This window comes from Muntiacus reevesi, chromosome 2 (genome assembly GCF_963930625.1).
Source record: "Muntiacus reevesi chromosome 2, mMunRee1.1, whole genome shotgun sequence".
NCBI classification, from domain to species: domain Eukaryota; kingdom Metazoa; phylum Chordata; class Mammalia; order Artiodactyla; family Cervidae; genus Muntiacus; species Muntiacus reevesi.
Genome location: NC_089250.1, coordinates 248649288 through 248670551, shown reverse-complemented (window position 1 = coordinate 248670551; position 21264 = coordinate 248649288). Strand labels below are relative to the sequence as shown.

Here is a 21264-nt window from a genome sequence, read left to right as displayed (position 1 = left end):
TTTCAATTGCTTCTTTTTATTTCATTTCCTCTTAGGGACCAGACTCAAGTGGAGATGGAGAACTGGGGTCTTTATGTGCATATCTTTGAATCTTATCTTTCCAATTACATTGGATCTCAATTACATTGTTTGAATCCCCTTTGTAATCTAACCAGTTCAAGTAGTCTCTTCCTTTTCCACGACAGTACTTTTAGATTTGATATTAGATATTCTGGGGAGAAAATAAGAATAAAAGCATAAAGAGGTCAAATGTCACAACACACACTTGACTTCACTAAATCTCTTACTGGAAAAAGGGATCCAGAAAAACTACTTTTTCTCCCATTTATTCGGGAACTAAAGTGACTAGATAGTTGGGGTAAGTACATGGTGGAGAGTCACATGCGCTCACAGAAATATTCCTGCTGACCCAGTCAGTGAGGAAATAGGAGACAAAATACAGATCTGACACTTTTCATGGACCCTTTTATGTCCTTCATAACATCTATTAATTTTTCCTGCATTTCAGGGTCTAGAATTCTATTTCACTACTGAAAGAAACATAGTAGAATTATTACTGGTTTCTTTTAACATTTCATGATTACAAATTATTGCCACATGTGGACCAGAGTCAACAGAGACAATAATTTCAATCAAGGTCAGAAGGAAATTAGATTGACACAGCAGATCCTAAAGCTGTTTAGAGAATTAAATAATTTAAATGCAATTAATTTTTTATGAAATTCATCATTAAAAAAATTCACAGGTAAATTCTGATCTATTAACAACAATTACTTTTCAGCCATGAATTTTCCCTACAGCTCTGGGGAAATCACTTCTTTTCTGATTTTAGTTTCCCTTCTCCACACAGCCCTTTACAAACACAGAAGAGATTTTAGTTATGATAAGATGTGCAGCTACAGTACAATGGGAGAAAAAAATGGTGTGTGCATTTGTAAGCCTCTTTATCTGCAAAACACCTGTGTGCCTATAAATGCATAAGAATTTTACATTGGTAGAAAAAAAAACGTTCTTAATTCTGTACTAAGGAAAGAAAGAATTTAACAGGCTGATCCCAGGTCACACAACTACAGAAAGACAGACACATTCTCTAGCCTCCCGGGCAGAGGGCTCTTACTACTGCCATCAGGACATTTACTTGGCTCACTAACAACAGCAGGAACTTCTGCTCTAAAACAAAAGATATCAGTGTGGCCCGCTGATTCCCTGACACCTCTGACATTTCACGGTCATCACCAATTTTCATTCTTGTTTAACCTCATAAGGCATGAGTGGAAGAGAAGCCAGGGATTTATGTCTTATAAAAGGGCATAAGCAATGGGGCATAATAGGAATAATTTCCTAATTCTAGCCTGAAGAGGAAAACAAAAAAAAAATCTCCCCTCTTCTTTACTATCTTCAAAGTGGTAACATTTCCGGTTTCCTAATGGTAGGAGATGACTGGTAAATGGCCTTGTGAAAGCTGCTAAAGTGCTATGCTTGATGCACATATTAGGGCATTAAAGGGCTGGAGCCAAAGCCATCTTCTGGTCTTGATGGGGCTTGCCAGGGAGGCAGGTCCCAGGAGTCACTGGGCAAGAATGCTGGGTAGTCCCTGGATAGAGTCTCCCTTATTGGTGTCTACATGTCAGGACCCTTTTTCTCCCTCAGGCGAATTGTTGATTTGCTGTTTTTTGTTTTTCCATTCATACTGTGATCCTTTTTAAGGAAATGTAACCAAACGGTGACCCTGAGCTAGGAATAGATTAGCAAAGATCTGAGAGGCTAGTTTCATTGTACCTCTTCACAGACTACATAGGACTGGATGATCTGGATATAAGTTGTACAGAGACAGACTTTGACAGGCTTAGATGTAACCAAGGGAAGACTTCTGTGGGACAAGTTATTTAAAACAAACAAACTTGTTAGTAGGACTATTGTTGGAGCAAGTGACTTACCAAGTGTGCTTTAAAGAGATACAGAGACCGTCTTGTCTCCAAATATCTCTATTTGCAAACTGTATTGCGTCAGAGTCTGTTTAATCATTAGAACTATGTTTCTTTAGCCTAAAACACTTCCTTATTCAAAATGCAAACCATTTTCCAAGAAGGCAGCAAGATAGGAGGCTATCATTCACACCTTAGTAAATATTAATATACCTGCTATTCCTTTTAACAAGCTGGGAAAAACAAGAATGATTTGAAATGATTTCTGAAGTTTAATGACTTTCTGGTGATGGTCAAAAAGAAAGTTTTAAGTGTGCAGGGAGAAGAAAAAGGTTAACGATGGGCATTGAAAGGAGAGGGAAAGATTGTACTTTACACTCTGACTCTTCCCATGACTTCCAATAAGAGCAACGTGCAAGTAAGAACCATAGATAAACATCTTTTGGACAATGTAAAACAATAGACAGGAAATGCTTTGTACCACTAGATTTTTGGCAACCGAATGAACTAAGGTAATACAGAAAGAAAGACAGTTTGAAACAGTGGATGCCAAGATTTCTGTAGCTGTGTATTAACTAGGTTACTCATTCCATCTCAACAGGTCATTGAATTCCAAGATTGGTTTAACCAGTGTATAAACTTTCAGCTTACACAGTTACCCTACAAGGAAAATCTACAACAAATGACTCTACCCTAGGTTACTGACAAGACAGAGATTAATTCTTCTGAAAAAGGTGCTGAGACAGTAACAAACTTCAGAAACATGGTGGAATTTTCTTGAAGGGCGGAATTAATAAAGTAAAGCCAGAAATGCGATCACAAGGGAGGAAAAGTTCCAGGTTTATGGTAAGTTATTTTAAAAAAGATGAAAGAAAAAAAAAAAAAACTAGGTATTTTAAGTGAAGTAAACTCTCTTTATGATTTTGTAATGATGAAAGTATTAAAACCATTCCAGTGACTTAATTAATTTAATTTGCTACCTAAATGTTCAAACTCGTTAAAGCATGTCCAAGAGTTAGTGAGCCTCATAATATTGACAAACAGAAATCAGGAAGCCTGTGGCCTGAGAATAAAACTTCATGCATAAATTCTTAACAGAAAAGCCCTCAAGTGCTATGAAATCAGTCTTTACCACATCAGGTCCAGCGAAAAGAAAACTAAGTTACAACTTTTTTCTAAAGGGAATATTATATTCCAATCAGATTGCTAGCTTACTCTCTTGCAGGTCCGTAAGTAAAAGTGAATGCAAGAATCTATTTTGAATTCAAGAATCTATTTTAAAACTTGTAAATAAAAGATATTTCACTGTCCTATGTTGTTTCATAGCCATAAGAAAGAAACCAAATTAATGCTTTAATTTACTCTAAAGTGGAATTGGGGCTTCCCTGTTGGCTCACTAGGAAAGAATCTGCCTGTTAAGCAGGAGAAGGGTTCAATCCCTAGGTCGGAAAGATCCCCTGGAGAAAGAAATGGCAACCCAATCCAGTCTTCTTGCCTGGGAAATGCCATGGACAGAGGAGCCTGGTGGGCTACAGTCCATGGGGTCACGAACAGTTGGACATGACTTAACAACTAAACAACAACAACAACAAAATTGAAATTAGGGGTGTGAGATGAGAAAACAAAAGTATGAAGACAGGGAAAATAAAAATAACAGCAGAATAAAAAACTGAAACATTCGAGTATAGAGTGTCCTTCAATATCTGTGGGGATATTGAAGTTTGTTCCAGGACTCCCTGAGAAAATAAAAATCCATGGATGCTTAAGTTTCTTAGCTGGCCCTTCATATCTGCAGGTTTACAGAAGCAGGGCCAGCTCAACTGTGTCATCTTTAAAGCAAGGACTCTTTGCCAATGACATCTTCTATCTCCTGAGCTAATAACTGCAGCTTGTGATTTTAGAAAAAAAATGTAATATCTATCCAAATCTATTTAAAGAGCTCTAATTATAAAGGGTAAGTTTCTGCTGTTTAAAGTAAGACACAAAGTTTGATGTAGCAGGAAGAAAAATTTAAGAATGATTTTGTAAGATGAGTTATACTTCCAAAGAAACTTCACTGATGAGCAAGCAATGAAGGGTTGCCAAAGAAATATATACATATGTATTTACTTGAATAATGGTTACCTTAGAAAAGTGTCAGCAGACTTTTTCTATAAAGAGCCAGACAGTAAATAAATACTTTTGGCTTCAAGGACCAATTTATGTTTGTCATTGTAACTACTGAATTTTGCCAATGGAGTGCAAACATAGCCACAGCCAATACATAAATAAGCATGACTGTTTTAATAAAACTTTCAATGGACATTAAAGTTTGCATTTCACATGTCACAAAACATTATTATTCTTTTACCTCCCCCTCCCCCAAACCATGTAAAAAATGTGAAAACCGTTAGCAGCTCATGGGCTACATAAAACAGGTAGCAGGTAAGATTTGGCTCAAGGGCAGGGGTTTGTCAACCCCTACAATTCCCTAACACAGAAGTCCATGGAATGTAAACTGGTGTAGCCACTACGGAGAACAGTACGGAGGTTCCTTAAAAAACTAAAAATAGAGCCACCATATGATCCTGCAATAATTTGAAAAGATACATTACTTCTATGTTCACAGTAGCACTGTTTACAACAGCCAAGACATGGGAGCAACCTAAATGTCTATCAACAGAGGACTGGATAAAGAAGATATGGCATGTTCTGTGTGATACACACACACACATGCTATGTTTATACATATACACACATACAATGGAATAGTACTCAGTCATAAAAAGAATGAAATAATACCATTTGGACCTAGAGATTATCATGGGCTTCCCAGGTGACTCAGTGGTAAAGAATCCACCAATGCAGGAAATGTAGGTTTGATCCCTTGAGAAGGAAATGGCAAGCTGTTCCACTATTCTTGCCTGAGAAATCCCACGGACAGAGAAGCCTGGCGCACAACAGTCCATGGAGCTGCAAAAGAATCTGACTTAGTGATCGAACAACAGATATTATCATAATAAATGAAATCAGAAAGCAAAAGACAAACATCATATGATATCACTTATATATGGAATCTAAAAAAATGATACAAATGAACTTATTTACAAAACAGAAAGAGACTCACAGACATAGAAAACAGACTTTTTAGGTAGTTATCAATGTAGACAGTAAAGGGAGTGGGAAAGATAAATTATGACTTTAGGATTAACACATACACACTACTAAAAAGCAGAAAGGGAAAGATATACCCAACTAAATGCAGAGCTCCAAAGAATAGAGAGGAGAGATAAGAAAGCCTTCTTAAGTGAACAAAGAAAAGAAATACAGGAAAACAACAGAATGGGAAAGACTAGAGATCTCTTCAAGAAAATTAGAGATATCAAGGGAACAATTCATCAAAGATGCACACAATAAAAGGACAGAAATGGTAAGGACTTAACAGAAGCAGAAGAGATTAAGAAAAATGGCAAGAATACACAGAAGAACTGCACAAAAAAGGTCTTAATGACCCAGATAACCATGATGGAGTGATCACTCACCTAGAGCCAGACATTCTGGAATGTAAAGTCAAGTGGGGCCTTAGGAAGCATTACTATGAACAAAGCTAGTGGAGGTGATGGAATTCCAGCTGAGCTATTTCAAATCCTAAAACATGATACTGTTAAAGCGCTACACTCAATATGCCAGCAAATTTGGAAAACTCAGTAGTGGCCACAGGACTGGAAAAGGACAGTTTTCATTCCAATTCCAAAGAAGGGCAATGCCTAAGAATGTTCAAGATACTGTACAATTGTGCTCATTCCACATGCTTATAAGGTTATGCTCAAAATCCTTCAAGCTAGCCTTCAGTAGTACAGGAACCAAGAACTTTCAGATGTACAAAATGGATTTAGAAAAGGTAGAGGACCCAGAGATCAAATTGCCAACATCTGGTGGATCACAGAAAAAGCAAGAGAATTCCAGGAAAACATCTACTTCTGTTTCATTGACTACACTAAAGCCAATGCGTGAATCACAATGAATTGTGGAAAATTCTTAAAGAGAAGGGAATACCAGACCACCTTACCTACCTCCTGAGAAACCTGTATGCAGGACAAGAAGCAACAGTTAGAACTGGACATGGAACAATGGACTGGTTCAAAATTGGGAAAGGAGTATATCAATGCTGTATATTGTCACCTGGCTTATTTAATTTATATGCAGAGTATATCATGCGAAATTCCATGCTAGATGAAGCACAAGCCAGAATCAAGATTGCTGGGATTGCTGGGAAGAAATATCAACAACCTCATATATGCAGATGACACCACCTTAATGGCAGAAAGTGAAGAGGAACTAAAGAGACTCTTGATGAAAGTGAAAGAGGAGAGTAAAAAATCTGGCTTAAAACTCAACATTCAAAAAACGAAGATCATGGCATCTGGTCCCATCACTTCATGGTAAATAGATGGGGAAACAATGGAAACAGTGGCAGACTTTATTTCCTTGTGCTCCAAAATCACTGAGATGGTGACTGCAGCCATAAAATTAAAAGATGCTTGCTCCTTGGAAGGAAGGCTACGACAAACTTAGTGTATTAAAAAAGCAGAGATATCACTTTGCCAACAAAGGTCCATATAGTCAAAACTATGGTTTTTCCAGTAGACATGTACATATCTGAGAGCTGAACCATAAAGAAGGCTGTTCAGTTCAGTTGCTCAGTCATGTTCGACTCTGTGAAATAACTCCAAAGAGGTATCAGAGAAATAACTCCAGAAAGAATGAAGGGATGGAGCCAAAGCAAAAACACCACCCAGTTGTGAATGGGACTGATGATAGAAGAAAGGTTTGACGCTGTAAAGAGCAATATTGCATAGGAACCTGGAATGTTAGGTCCATGAATCAAGGCAAATTGGAAGTGGTCAAACAGGAGATGGTAAGAGTGAACGTCAACATTCTAGGAATCAGCAAACTAAGATGGACTGGAATGGGTGAATTTAACTCAGATGACCATTATATTTACTACTGTGGGGCAGGAATCCCTTAGAAGAAATGGAATAGCCATCATAGTCCACAAAAGAGTCTGAAATGAGGTACTTGGATGCAATCTCAAAAATAACAGAATAATCTCTGTTCGTTTCCAAGGCAAACCATTCAATATCATGGTAATCCAAGTCTATGCCTCAACCAGTAACGCTGAAGAAGCTGAAGTTGAATGATTCTATGAAGACCTACAAGACCTTCTAGAACTAATACCCCAAAAAGATGTCCTTTTCATTATAGGGGACTGGAATGCAAAAGTAGGAAGTCAAGGAACACCTGGAGTAACAGGCAAATTTGGCATTGGAGTACAAAATGAAGCAGGGCAAAGGCTAATAGAGTTCTGCCAAGAGAACGCACTGGTCATAGTAAACACCCTCTTCCAACAACACAAGAGAAGACTCTACACATGGACATCATCATATGGTCAACACCGATATCAGATTGATTATATTCTTTGCAGCCACAGATGGAGAAGCTCTATATAGTCAGCAAAAATAAGACCAGGAGCTGACTGTGGCTCAGATCATGAACTCCTTATTGCCAATTTCAGACTTAAATTGAAGAAAGTGGGGAAAACCACTAGACCATTCAGGTATGACCTAAATCAAATCCCTTATGACTATACAGTGGAAGTGAGAAATAGATTTAAAGGACTAGATCTGCTAGAATAACTGAAGAACTATGGATGGAAGTTCGTGACATTGTACAGGAGACAGGAATCAAGACCATCCCCAAACAAAAAGCAAAATGACTGTCTGAGGAGGCCTTACAAATAGCTGTGAAAAGAAGAGAAGCAAAAAGCAATGGAGAAAAGGAAAGATATACCCATTTGATTGCAGAGTTCTAAAGAATAGCAAGGAGAGATAAGAAAGCCTTCCTCAGCAATTAATGCAAAGAAATAGAGGAAAACAATAGAATGGGAAAGACTAGAGAGCTCTTCAAGAAAATTAGAGATACCAAGGGAACATTTCATGCAAAGACAGGCTCAATAAAGGACAGAAATGGTACGGACCCAACAGAAGCAGAAGATATTAAGAAGACGTGGCAAGAATACACAGGACTGTATAAAAAAGATCTTCATGACCCAAATAATCACAATGGTCTGATCACTCACACTCACCAAGAGCCAGACATCCTGGAATGTAAAGTCAAGTGGGCCTTAGGAAGCATCACTATGAACAAAGCTAGTGGAGGTGATGGAATTCCTGTTGAGTAATTTCAAATCCTAAAAGATGATGTTGTGAAAGTGCTGCACTCAATACGCCAAAAAATTTGGAAAACTCAGCAGTGGCCATAGGGCTGGAAAAGGTCAATTTTCATTCCAATCCCAAAGAATACTCAAACTACCGCACAACTGCACTCATCTCACATGCTAGTAAAGTAATGCTTAAAATTCTCCAAGCCAGGCTTCAGCAATATGTGAACCGTGAACGTCCAGATGTTCAAGCTGGTTTTAGAAAAGGCAGAGGAACCAGAGATCAAATTGCCAACATTCGCTGGATCATTGAAAAAGCAAGAGAGTTCCAGAAAAACATCTATTTCTGCTTTATTGACTATGCCAAAGCCTTTGTGTGGATCACAATAAACTGTGGAAAATTCTGAAAGAGATGGGAATACCAGACCACCTGACTTGCCTCTTGAGAAATCTGTACGAAGGTCAGGAAGCAACAGTTAGAACTGGACATGGAACAACAAACTAGTTGCAAATCAGGAAAGGAGTACATCAAGGCTGTATGTTGTCACCCTGCTTATTTAACTTCTATGCAGAGTACATCATGAGAAATGCTGGGCTGGAGGAAGCACAAGCTGGAATCAAGATTGCTGGGAGAAATATCAATAACCTCAGATATGCAGATGACACCACCCTTATGGCAGAAAGCGAAGAAGAACTAAAGAGCCTCTTGATGAGAGTGAGAGAGGACAGTGAAAAAGTTAGACTTAAAATTCAACATTCAGAAAACTAAGATCATGGCATCTGGTCCCATCACTTCATGGCAAATAGATGGGGAAACAGTGGAAACAGTGGCTGATTTTATTTTTCTGGGCTCCAAAATCACTGCAGATGGTGATTACAGCCATGAAATTAAAAGACGCTTGCTCCTTGGAAGGAAAGTTATGAGCAACCTAGACAGCATTAAAAAGCAGAGACATTACTTTGCCAACAAAGGTCTGTCTAGTCAAGGCTATAGTTTTTCCAGTGGTCGTGTATGGATGTGAGAGTTGGACTGTGAAGAAAGCTGAGCACCAAAAAATTGATGCTTTTGAACTGTGATGTTGGAGAAGACTCTTGAGAGTCCCTTGGATTGCAAGGAGATCCAACCAGTCCATCCTAAAGGAGATCAGTCCTGGGTGTTCATTGGAAGGACTGATGTTGAAGCTGAAACTCCAACACTTTGGCTACCTGTTTCGAAGAGCTGACTCATCTGAAAAGACCTTGATGCTGGGAAAGATTGAGGGCAGGAGGAGAAGGGGATGACAGGATGAGATGGTTGGATGGCATCACCGACACAATGGACATGGGTTTGGGTGGACTCCGGGAGTTGGTGGTGTACAGGGAGGCCTGGTGTGCTGCGGTTCATGGGGTCACAAAGGAAAAAAAAAAAAAAAGAAGGCTGAGCACCAAAGAACAGGTCCTCTCAAACTGTGGTGCTGGAGAAGACTCTTTAGAGTCCCTTGGACAGCAAGAAGAACAAACCAGTCAGTCCTAAAGGAAATCAGCCCTGAATGTTCATTGGAAGAACTGATTCTGAAGGTGACGCTCCAATACTTTGCCCATCTGAGGCAAAAAGCTGACTCACTGGAAAAGACTCTGATGTTGGGAAAGATCAAAGGCAAGAGAAGGGGACAACAGCAGATGAGATGGTTGGATGGCATTACTGACTCAATTGACATGAGTTTAAGCATACTCTTGGAGATGGTGAAGGACAGGTAAGCCTGGCATGCTGCATGCAGACCATGGGGTCGCATAGTGTTAGACACAACTTAGCAACTGAACAACTTTTACTACTATATACAAAACAGGTGAACAACAAGGACCTACCGCATAACACAAGAAAGTATATTCAATATCTTGTACTAATCTAGGATGGAAAAGAATTTGAAAAATAATGTATATATATATATTTTTTTTTTAAATATATTTATATATATATAACTGAATCACTTTTCTGTGTACTTGAAAATAACATAACATTGTAAGTTAACTATAATTCAATTTTTAAAAGTCCCCATAAGTTTTTTATTACAGAAATTCTGTGTTGCTACTGCAGTCACCAAGGTATATTTTACCTCTAAGAATTCATGCCGATATCAGACAGCTGATTTTGTAATTTCACACTAAAATTTGGCTTTTAAAATCTTCACATTAATTCAAACAAAAATTTGGGTTAAAGCAAACAACTGTTCATTACAGTTGTGATTAAGGGCATGATCTTTGCAATCAGTAAAATCAGGCTTTGAGTCCCTGATTGAGCACCAACTAGCTATGATCCTGGGCAAGCAGTAAGTACTCCGAACATGTTACCTTCTCTATAAAATGGTAATGATAATGAAAGGAGTCACCTTGTAGGGTCATTTCAAGGATTATGTGAGAACATGTACATAAAGTGATTAATGGAGAGCCTGGAATAAAATAAGTATTCAACTATGATTTGTATTCTTGAATAGGACAGGATGATCATACATTTTACTTGTCTGAAGGGCTGTTTATTCAGGGTTGGCTTTGGCCGTGGGAGAATGGAGGAATACACTGTACTAACTCAAAAATAACAAAAGGAAAATAATAGCAATCAACATTTATTCACCCCTTACCATGAAAGATGCTTGTTGTGAACACTTTACATATATTATCTCTTTAATTTCATAACCATGCTATCAGGAAGCTACCATAATTATCCCCATCTTACAGAAAAGGAATAGAGAAGTTATGGAACTTGTTCATAGCTATTAAATGTTAAGAGTTAAGACCAAAAGTGAGGAAGTTATGACTCTGGGGATTGCAGTGCATACTCCTGACAGAGAGAGGTTAAATCTATACATCAAATTCCTATTTCCCTACCCAATGGCTGCCATTGTAGATAGTCCTACCTCTCTTCATTGGTCTCTGGCAACCTCAGTACAGGAATTAATATAGCCATAAATATATCTCTATAATGATACTCAAATATTTGTAAGTGATTTTGTGTGTGTGTGTGTGTGTGTGTGTGTGTGTGTGTGTGTGTGTTTTATTTCATTTGAGCCTCTCAACATTTCTATGAGAATAACTGGGTAGACTACACTAGGTAGAATTGCTGGGTGGATTATAACTTCATCTCCACTAAATGTTAAAAAAGATGACAGTCTCTCATTTCTTCTTCTGAATTGCCTATAATATCTACTTTTTCTCACCATTCTCACAGGCATCCCTCTAATCAAAGTCTTCATCTCTTTATGCCAGAGAATACCACAACAGCCTCTTAGCTATCTCTCTGGCTCCAGCCTCTCCTTTCTTCACTCATGTTTCATGCCCCTGCCAACCACACCTATGTATCTCTCATCACGTTGCTTCCTTTCTTAAGAGTCCACAGTGATTCCCAAATGCCCCTGATATCAAGTCCTAACTCCTCTGCCCAGTCTTCAAGGTTCTTTGTGGTCTGCCCCACTCTATCTAGCCTCACTTCCCCAAGGAACCCAACACAATCTGCTGTAGGGTGACACGTCATCTCTATTCTCCATACGCAATTCAGGCATCCCACTTTTGTTCTGTTCTCACACTTTCTTTCCTATCTGGGGACATCATTTTCCTTCTTTATTACATGTAAACCCTCACTCAGTATCCATCACCATCTCTACCAGACTGTCCAACAACTTTCTACCAGTCTCCATTCTAGTCTTTCGTCTCATTCTCATCCTTCACATAGCAGCCAAAACGATTTTGCTAAAAAGTAATTATGATCAATTCTTCCCTCCTTAAAATCTCTCACTGACTTCCATTTAAAGTCAACATAAACCCAAATCCCTTAACACAGCACATACAGCTCTTTATGATTTTGGTTTCCTGAGCTAAGCCAGGCCATAGCAACCTGGCCTGGGTTTAAAAAAGGATGAGAATGATGGCTTCTTCTTTTTTTAACGTTATTTTCTCCCAAAGCAACAAAAAAGCAGGACAAAGATTATAAGGGAGATAAGTATTCAGGTAGCTGAATATAGTCTACCATTGTCTCTCTTGGATCTCAGGGAAATGTGCTGAAATTAAGTATGTGTACACCAGACACAAAGCAGCTTGCGCTAAGACTAGAAGAAATGAAGTGAGATTTGAACTACTGCCCGCTTCAGGTAAGACAAAAATCTGAAGTTTGAGTCCAATTTAACTGCCTGCTAAAACAAAAAATTTAACACTTTGAAGGACTATAACAGAATCCACAGCCTTCTCAACATAATTTAATAATGTCCAGGACATAATCCAAAGTGACTTGTAATATGGTCCATTCTCAAGGAGAAAGATACTCAACAGAAGCCAGGATTGAATGATATAGACATTTCAATGATCAAAGACAGATTTTAAAGCAGCAACTATAGCTGTGCTCAGTGAGGTAAAGAAAAATACAATGAATGAAAAGATAGGAAAAATACCTGAAGTTTAAACAAAAAACACCGCATTTCTAAGTAAGCCACGGTAGGAAAAGAGATCACAAGCAAAGCTAGAAAATATTCTGAAATGAAAACATATCAAAATTATGGCATTCAACTAAAGCAATTTTTATAGGATAATTTACTAATGGGACTTTCCTGGTGGCTCAGATGGTCAAGAATCTGCCTGAAAGGTGGGAGATCCACTCTATGAAATAGGTCTTATTACAATGATCACTGTACAAATGAAGAAACTGACACAGAGATGTTAAATAACTGGCCTATGGTCACATATTCAAGACTTAAGAAGTGGCAGCTTTCAGATTTGAATGTAGGCAGCCTGACTTCAAAACAAGGGTTTTGTAATAGTTCATACAGAAGAAAAATATGGGAGTAAGGATTCATCATACAACATGTAAAAATTTGGGCATGCTGATGTAAAAAAAAATTCTTCACCATAACATCTGAACCATACTTACACTGTGAGCAGTGACTTCATCTCATTTCTCATTTTAGCAACACATGATGTATCATATCAAAATAATGTCATCAATTTGATTTTTTTGTTGACATTAAAATTTTAAATTTGTTCTTAAGCTGTGAAAGAGCTAAAATATATCACTAATTTTATGTTTTTTCATATTAATTAATATCATCATTAATATTATGATAAATATTTTCACCAGAAAAAGCATCTCCTCAAAAGACACCATTAAAGAAAACACTGGTAGAAACTACTAGCAATACATATGTATGACAAAGGACTAGTATTTACTCCATACAAAGGACACTTACAACTCAATAAATACTTGGAGAAATAAAGAGAAACAATCCAGTTAAATGGAAAAAGATCTTAACAGTTCCTTCAAGAGATACAGGAGTAGAAAATAAGCACATGAAAAGACAAGAGCTTAACATAATTAGTCATCAGGGAAATATAAATTAAAACCATAATGACATGACACCACACATTTTTTTAAAACGGCAAAAAATTTTAAAGAATGCTATTAAGTGTTGGTAAGGATATGGAGCAGTTGGAACTCTCATATCTTGCTGGTCATAATGTAAAATTACTTTGGAAAACATTCAGGTAGATTTTTATACAACTATTATATGATCCAACAATTTCACTCCGAATACTTACCCAAGACACACACACACACACACACGGCTTCCCATTATTATATGATCCAGCAATTCCACACACACACACACACACACACACACACACACACACAGCTTCCCACGTGGTAAAGCGATGTAGGAGACTCAGAAGACGCAGGTTTGATTCCTGGGTCAGGAAGATCTCCTGGAGAAGGATATGGCAACCCACTCTAGTATTCCTGCCTGGAAAATTATATGGAGAAGCCTGGCGGGCTACAGTCCAGAGTAAAGAGTCGGACACAACTGAGCATGCACCACCACCACATATCTTCACACTAAGACTTATACAAGAATATTCCCAGCAACTACACTCAGAATAGCTCAAAACCGGAAACAACTTGAATGTCCATCAACAGGTAAATGTATGAACGCCTGTGGTACATTCAAATGTAGTACTACTACTTAGTAATATAAAGTAGTAAACTACTAATACACACAACAAGGATGAATCGCAAAAACTTTTGCTGAGCAAAAGAATTCAGACACAAAAGGGTATACACTTCATGATTCCATTTACATAAAACTCTAAAAAACAAATCGAATCTACAGTAGCAGAATGCTTATCAGTGGTTGTCTGAGTTGGTGTGTGACATGGGAGATGATGTGGGAACAAAGGAACTTTCTAAGGTGACAAAATTTTGACTGTAGTGATGGTTACACCAGTTTACAGCAAACCTCACTGAAATGTACACTTGAAATGGGGGCATTTATTGGATGTAAATTACAACTTGGTAAAGCTGATTTCAAAGAAAGCAAACTGCAGACTAATAATATGTAATAGTATATAATTATACTAAAAATAATAGTATGTTAAGATTCTGTTTTTGGTGAAAGAAAGCCCATGTAAAAAGCCCACATATGTTTGCATGTATCTGTAGGAACACAGGAAGAGGTGTGAAAGAATACATATCAAACTATTATCATTGTTTACCTTGGGAGGTAAGAATATTAACTATAACATTTAGCAGAGACTGGATTTTTCTTTATATACCCATATAGATCCATGTATTGTTAGGCTTCTGTCAACAAACACAATAAGCATGCACTAGTATGCAGATATGTTTACCAGTACGCCATCCCTGAACGTGGTTTCTTTCATCAAGAGTCAGAGGCCACTTCCCTTCCCCTTGAACCTGGGCTGGTCTGGGGACTCACTCTGACAGCAGACTGTGGCAGAAGTTATACTAAGCCAATTCTAGCTTTAGCTCTTAAGAGGCCTGGCAGTTTCTGTTTCTGTTTTCTGGGAAACCATTCATCATACTGAAAAGAAGTTTGGCTTAGACTGCTGAATGATGACCATCCACACGCAAGAACAGACTGAAGCCATATGGAGGAGCACTAGGGTGCCCCAGTCAAGGTCCCAACTGAATGCAATCTCCTGGGTGAGCCTAGCCGACTCCGCAGGCAGTAAAAGAGCCACCAGCTGAGCCCAGACAACACCATGTGGAGCAGAGATGAGATGTCCCTGCCAAGCATTATGTGGTTCACAGAATTCTGAACAAATATATGGTGGTAGTTTTTTGTTTTGTTCTTAAATTTTGGCCATACCCCGCGGCAAGTGGGACACAAGCTCCCCAACCAGGGACTGAACCTGTACCCCTCGCATTGGAAAGCAGAGCCTCAACCACTGGACCTCCAGGGAAGTCCCTAAATGGTGGCTGTTTTAAGCCATTACGTTCTGAGCTCTTTTACTACATATAAGGGAACCACAACATATGCGATGAAGCAAAAAACCCTTAAACTAACATTTTAAAATTAGTAAATTAAAAGTTTAAATATTTCTGGAAACTACTTAATTAGAAAGCCCTTAAGGTGATTGATTATAATGCTGCACCTTTAAACAAGTTTCATTGAGCAAGATATTTCTAAAAGCGATTTGTCATTCCTTGACTAGTATTATATGTTATTTAATAGCAAAATGCATTAATAATTTATTACTTTTTTTAGGCTGCTGCTGTACAGCTTGCAAGACATTAGTTCCCCAAGCAGGAATTGAACCCACGCCCTTGGCAATGAAACTGTGGAGTCCTAACCACTGGACAGCCAGGGAATTCCCAGGAGTTTATTACTTAAAATGCCTTTCTTCCCACTGCAATCAAGACAAACGACAAAATAGCACAAAAGAGGACATTTTTAGTCCACTCTCTTTGAAAAACAATTTTCAAAAGATATTTTTCTCTATTTGACAACAGACATAGCAGGGGGTTCAAAAAGCCCTGTCTCACCTACAATTTCAGGAAGTAATCTGCTAGTACATAAACAATTTAAAATAAAAACAGCCAGTGACTGAGTGAATCCACTTTGGCAAGTATCAATCTCACAGAAATAAAGGTCCAGTATTTCAATATTTACATATATATGAACTTTGCACATATACATATCTAATAAATATTTCCATTGGCCCACATATATGAGAATTTATATTGCAGCACTGCATGTCATAGGAAAAAAATGAAGACAAACAGCTGAATAAGTGAATTGTGGTGCATCTACACTATAAAATTCTATGCAGCTATTTAAAAGCTTCTCTTTGGACTTCCCTGGTGGCACAGTGGGTGGGAATCTGCCTGCCACTGCAGGGGACACGTGATTGTTCTGTGGTCCGGGAGGATTCCACGTGCCGCAGAGCAACTAAGCCTATGCGCCACAACTGCTGAAGTCCGAGCGCCCAGAGCCCGTGCTCCGCAACGAGAAGCCACCATAATGAGAATTCCTCCACCACAACAAAGAGTAGCCACCGCTCACCCAACTAGAGAAAGCCCTCACACAGCAGGCAAGACCCAGCCCAGCCATAAATAAATAAATAAAGTTAAAAAAAAAATTGACTCAAATTAAAAAAAAAGTTTTCTTTTAAAAAAGCTCCTCTCCTCATCTTAAATCCCAGGCTAACCCAACTGGGTTAACTCACAGTAGCCTGCTGGACAAATCCAATTATTCCATTTTCCTTTGTTTTCTACCACGGGCTAGAAGGTGTTCATCAGAGCAGAGCCTGGTGCTGAATCTGCTCCTCTATGGGCAGGGATCGTCAGGTTTTCTAAAATCAGACTACGGGCTTCATCCTGCAGTTGGAGGGGATCATGGGCTACTTATCACATAGATGAATTGAAAAGTGGCAACACTGAACTAAAACAAAAGCAGATGATACAGAAAGAGTTGACAAAACACATTAAATGAGTGCTATGCAGGCTCTAAGAGAGAGAGATATATATAATACACACATACATACATCTCTTAAAGGCCCAGGACCCACCCTTCTCGGGGCATAGAGAGTAATTTGAGAAAAGGTGCTTTCTAACCAAGAAGTATAAGCTGCTGTGCCCCAGTATTCTCAGTGTCACTAGCTGCCATGGCGCAGTCTAACAGAGACCTGAAATTTAGTTCTCTCCTCTCATTCCTCATTCCAAATATTAATTCCTTGTTCTTTCTTACAGTGTTCCCTGAAGGTAAACTCTTCAGATGAAACAATGTGAATTTGACTTTCTATTTCTGCTCTCAATTATCGACGTTTCTGACCTAGAGTAAACCAGAACTTGTCTAAGCTTGCTGATTAGAAGACTACGTTCTGCCTCTAAAAATAAAGTGCTGTTCTTTGTATGTCATGATGACACTACCAGATCTGAGTTGCTCTTCCAGGGCAGCTCTGAGTCATGCATCCACCCTTCCATCCATCAGTCCCTCCCTGACCTCCTTCCCTTCATCCACCCCCTCTCCCTCCAGCATTCTCTGACAGATTCCTCCATTCATTCAGGGAGCAAAGGTACACATTTCAGAGATGGCTGGTCAGGGTTAGCCGAGAAGGCAACGGCAACCCACTCCAGTACTCTTGCCTGGAAAATCCCAAGGATGGAGGAGTCTGGTAGGCTGCAGTCCATGGGCTAGCGAAGAGTCGGACATGACTGAGCGACTTCACTTTCACTTTTCACTTTCATACATTGGAGAAGGAAATGGCAACCCACCCCAGTGTTCTTGCCTGGAGAATCCCAGGGACGGGGGAGCCTGGTAGGCTGCCGTCTATGGGGTCGCACAGAGTCGGACACGACTGAAGTGACTCAGCAGCAGCAGCAGCAGGTCAGGGTTAGAGGATAGGTATGAAGCCATTGAATAATTTTTCTCTGATACTGGCAGTCTCTTTCACTGCTGACCAGAGAGGACATATCTGAAGGGCAACTTAACACTAAATATCAAGAGCCTTAAAGTATTAGCATGCACATACTTTGACTAAGTAATTTCCCTGTAGGAACCAACCCTAAGGAAGGACTCAAAGATTCACCAAAGGATTTATGTATAAGAATAATCAATAGCACACTTTTCATAATCCTCATAAAGTTCCTAATAAAGTAAGAAACCAGAACCACCTAATTAAACATTAATATCTTTTGAGAAGATAATTAAATAAAATTATGATAAATTCAGGTGATTAATTATAATAACTAATAAATCTTATATTTTCAAGAAATATTTAATGACATGGAAAAGTGATTATAAATAATGTTAAATGGAAAAAAGGCAGCATATATACTACAAATCTGAGAAAGAAAAACAAACTAAAGGAAACATCAAAATATAAACAAAGAATGGCTACTTCTGAATGGTGAAACTATCAGTGATTACTTTTTTATACTTTTTAATATTTTCCAAACTGTCCAAAATTATTACATATTACTAATACAATTAGGAAAGGAAAGGTCTATTAGTAACTTTTAAAGTTATAACTCTAAAAAAAAATTGACATGAGGAAAAGAAAACAGAAAGCAGTGAAGAAAAAAATTATTCAGCCTGAGCTACAACTTTTACTTTTGGCCAGATTAATATTTTTAATTCACATTAATGTAAGTATTTGTTGAACTATACTGATGCTAACCTAGGCAAACTTGGCAAGAAGCATTTCATTTGATTTGCTGGATTTTGCTGAAAAATTCTCCTTTCCAAGTATGTAAACTCTAATACTTGACAGTCATTCATTGCTGCTGAAATCTATGAATACTGAACTCCCAGACTGGTATCCAATTATTCACACATTCAACATACTTTTTCACTTTAGATCAGGCTTTGCCATTAGTTGAAAATCTCTGAAAGCTGACATACAAAAGCTGTTCTTCAAAAACTGACCTGCTGTGTTTGATAACGATGCGGAACTGATGTAACCCTACAGCATTCTGACACATTTAACTGCAGGGTCTAAGCAGAAAAAGGACAGATGAGACTGTTTCCTCTGAGCTCCCACAACACTCCACACAGGCCTCGCCATAAATTAGCAGGTCGCCTCACAATGATGTGTGTATGAGCTGACCTCTCTGACTAAACTATAAGCTCCTTGAAGGACGAGATTGTGGATTTTCCGTGTTTCTATCTCCAGCCTCAGGCACAGAACCCACCATTCAGTGCATACTCAAAAAATAGTTTTAAACTGGACTACACTGATGACTCTATGCCCCAAATTAAGGAAAAAAAAAAATCATATTCAAGACAAATAAAACCAACTTTGAGCATTAGGAAGAGTTACCAAATAACTCAGGAATGTATATGATTTAGAACTTGACAAAAGCAGGAAATTAAACAAGCATTCAGAGAATGTTCGGGCATTACTACAGGCAGAGGTGGAAACTATTCTTCCACCAAAGACTTCTGATCCAAACTCGAGATTGAAATGAGAGCCACAAATGAGTAAAAAGCAGTTCCATTTATATCTCCCTCTTTTTCCTTAGAATGAGAAATAAATATTAACAAAGGATATAAAATATTCCCTAAATACAAGAGATAATTTTAAATTACACTTTAATTCTTATTATGGTTCATTAAATGCAAACAGAAGGCAAAAAAAGAGACATATGTAATTGCTTCAAAGATGGTCACAAGCTCTAATAAGGACACACTCCTATAGTTAGCAAAAATCAGAAAAGGCTATCCACTAAAAAGAATGCTTGTAAGATTCGTATAAAATACATAATATTAGCCATGTGCAGAACCTCCCACATGCAAAAGGATTTGTAAATACATTACAAAAATGAATGAATAACTTTTTCCAACTCTCTCCAGTGAGAGGGCAATCTAGGTTGCAACTGAGATGGGGGATAGGCTGGAATTCAGCTAAGGCCATGAGGACGACTGCACAGCTGAGTATGGGGACAGCTCCAGAGCATGCCATTCATCCAGTGACGTCTCTCAGACTTTCTGAATCTGTGAACAACCTGCACAATTTTATGTGGCAGTCCTGGATTCAATTAACGCATCTGTGATGTTATGAAGCAGAAACAGGAGCTCTACAACAGGGCACATCAACAGAAGGCCTACTGACATTCTCGGCCAGGTCATTTTTGGTTGCAGGGGGCTGTCCTAGGCACTGCAGGATGTTAAAAAACTTCCCTAGTGTCCACCCACTTAATGCCAGTAACATCCTCTCTGCCCCCAGCTATAACAACTAAAGAAAGATGTCTCCAAACATTGCCAATGTCCCGTGGGGGGCAAAATTCTTCCCTCCACTCCCCCATTTGAGACTCACTGGTCTAGAGGAACAAAGAATTGGGTAGTGTTGGCCCAGCTCTGCTGAAGAGAGAGAATACACTGTATCTGCCATATGTGAGCAAGGAGTGTAGTCTACAACAGATCAGGAATAACACTAGGCAATCTCAGAAGGAAATATCCTCACAGATGAACTCAATACCTTTTGCTTTAATTGCACTTGCCAGGTGTTGTCCCAATTATCAATTCAATATCTTGAGCACAGTTACTTAATTCTATACATTTAAAAGAAGTTTTAAAAAATGCAATGACATATAACAACCCACAGGTTATTGCTGACACTGGGCCATATAAGAGGAAACAGATGGAGAAACATTTGGAGTGACTGGTAATTTAGCAATGTGTTAAGATTAAATTTCTAAAAGTACAATAAAAAAACTAAATAGTTCTTTAAATAAAAGAAATGAAACTAAAAAAGAAGAAATGGAGAAAAAAGGAAATGGAACTAAAATTCTTCCACCATATTTTCTATGTTAAGGAACAGAGATTAAAATATTGGTTTGCCAAAAACTTCATTTGTGGTTTTCTATAAGATTGTACAGAAAACCCCAAACCAACTTTTCGGCCAACACAATATATAGATTCATACTTATACGATGTTGCTTTAAGAAAGCCTTTCTCTATAAGAGAGAAACCATAAAGGAAAAGATAGATTTGCCTACATCAAAATAAAAAGCTTCTGCAATTCAAAACAAGTTAAACAGAAAATGTGAACAAAACTAAAATGTAAACCCAAAGAAAATATTTACAACATAAATGTTAGTGGTTCAAGATCTATAAGTATATAAAGTTTTACAAATTAAATAACAAAATCAACACCACAATGGAAAAATGAAGAAAGGATAGGAAGAAGCAATTCATATGCACACGCACACACAAAAATTTAGCCTATGAAAACTATTTAACCCTATCAATTGAATAAATAGAAATAAAAACAATAGCATTTCTTTATTTATGTTTGATAAAAATAACACACAGCGTAATAGTGCTGATGAAGGCACAAATATCAAACATTCAGATATAAGCTGGCACAATTTCTTGGGAA

General features: G+C 38.1%; 1 protein-coding gene and 1 long non-coding RNA gene across 2 annotated transcripts in view; one reads left to right on the top strand and one right to left on the bottom strand.

The window, feature by feature from the left end:
- TANGO6 (transport and golgi organization 6 homolog) overlaps positions 1 to 21264 on the bottom strand; it is a 180859-nt gene that overhangs the window by 50902 nt on the left and 108693 nt on the right. The window lies entirely within an intron of this gene.
- Positions 2623 to 15945, top strand: LOC136161114 (uncharacterized). The gene is made up of 3 exons (XR_010661687.1): positions 2623 to 2771; positions 12144 to 12242; positions 15648 to 15945. It is a non-coding gene; the product is annotated as an uncharacterized lncRNA (long non-coding RNA).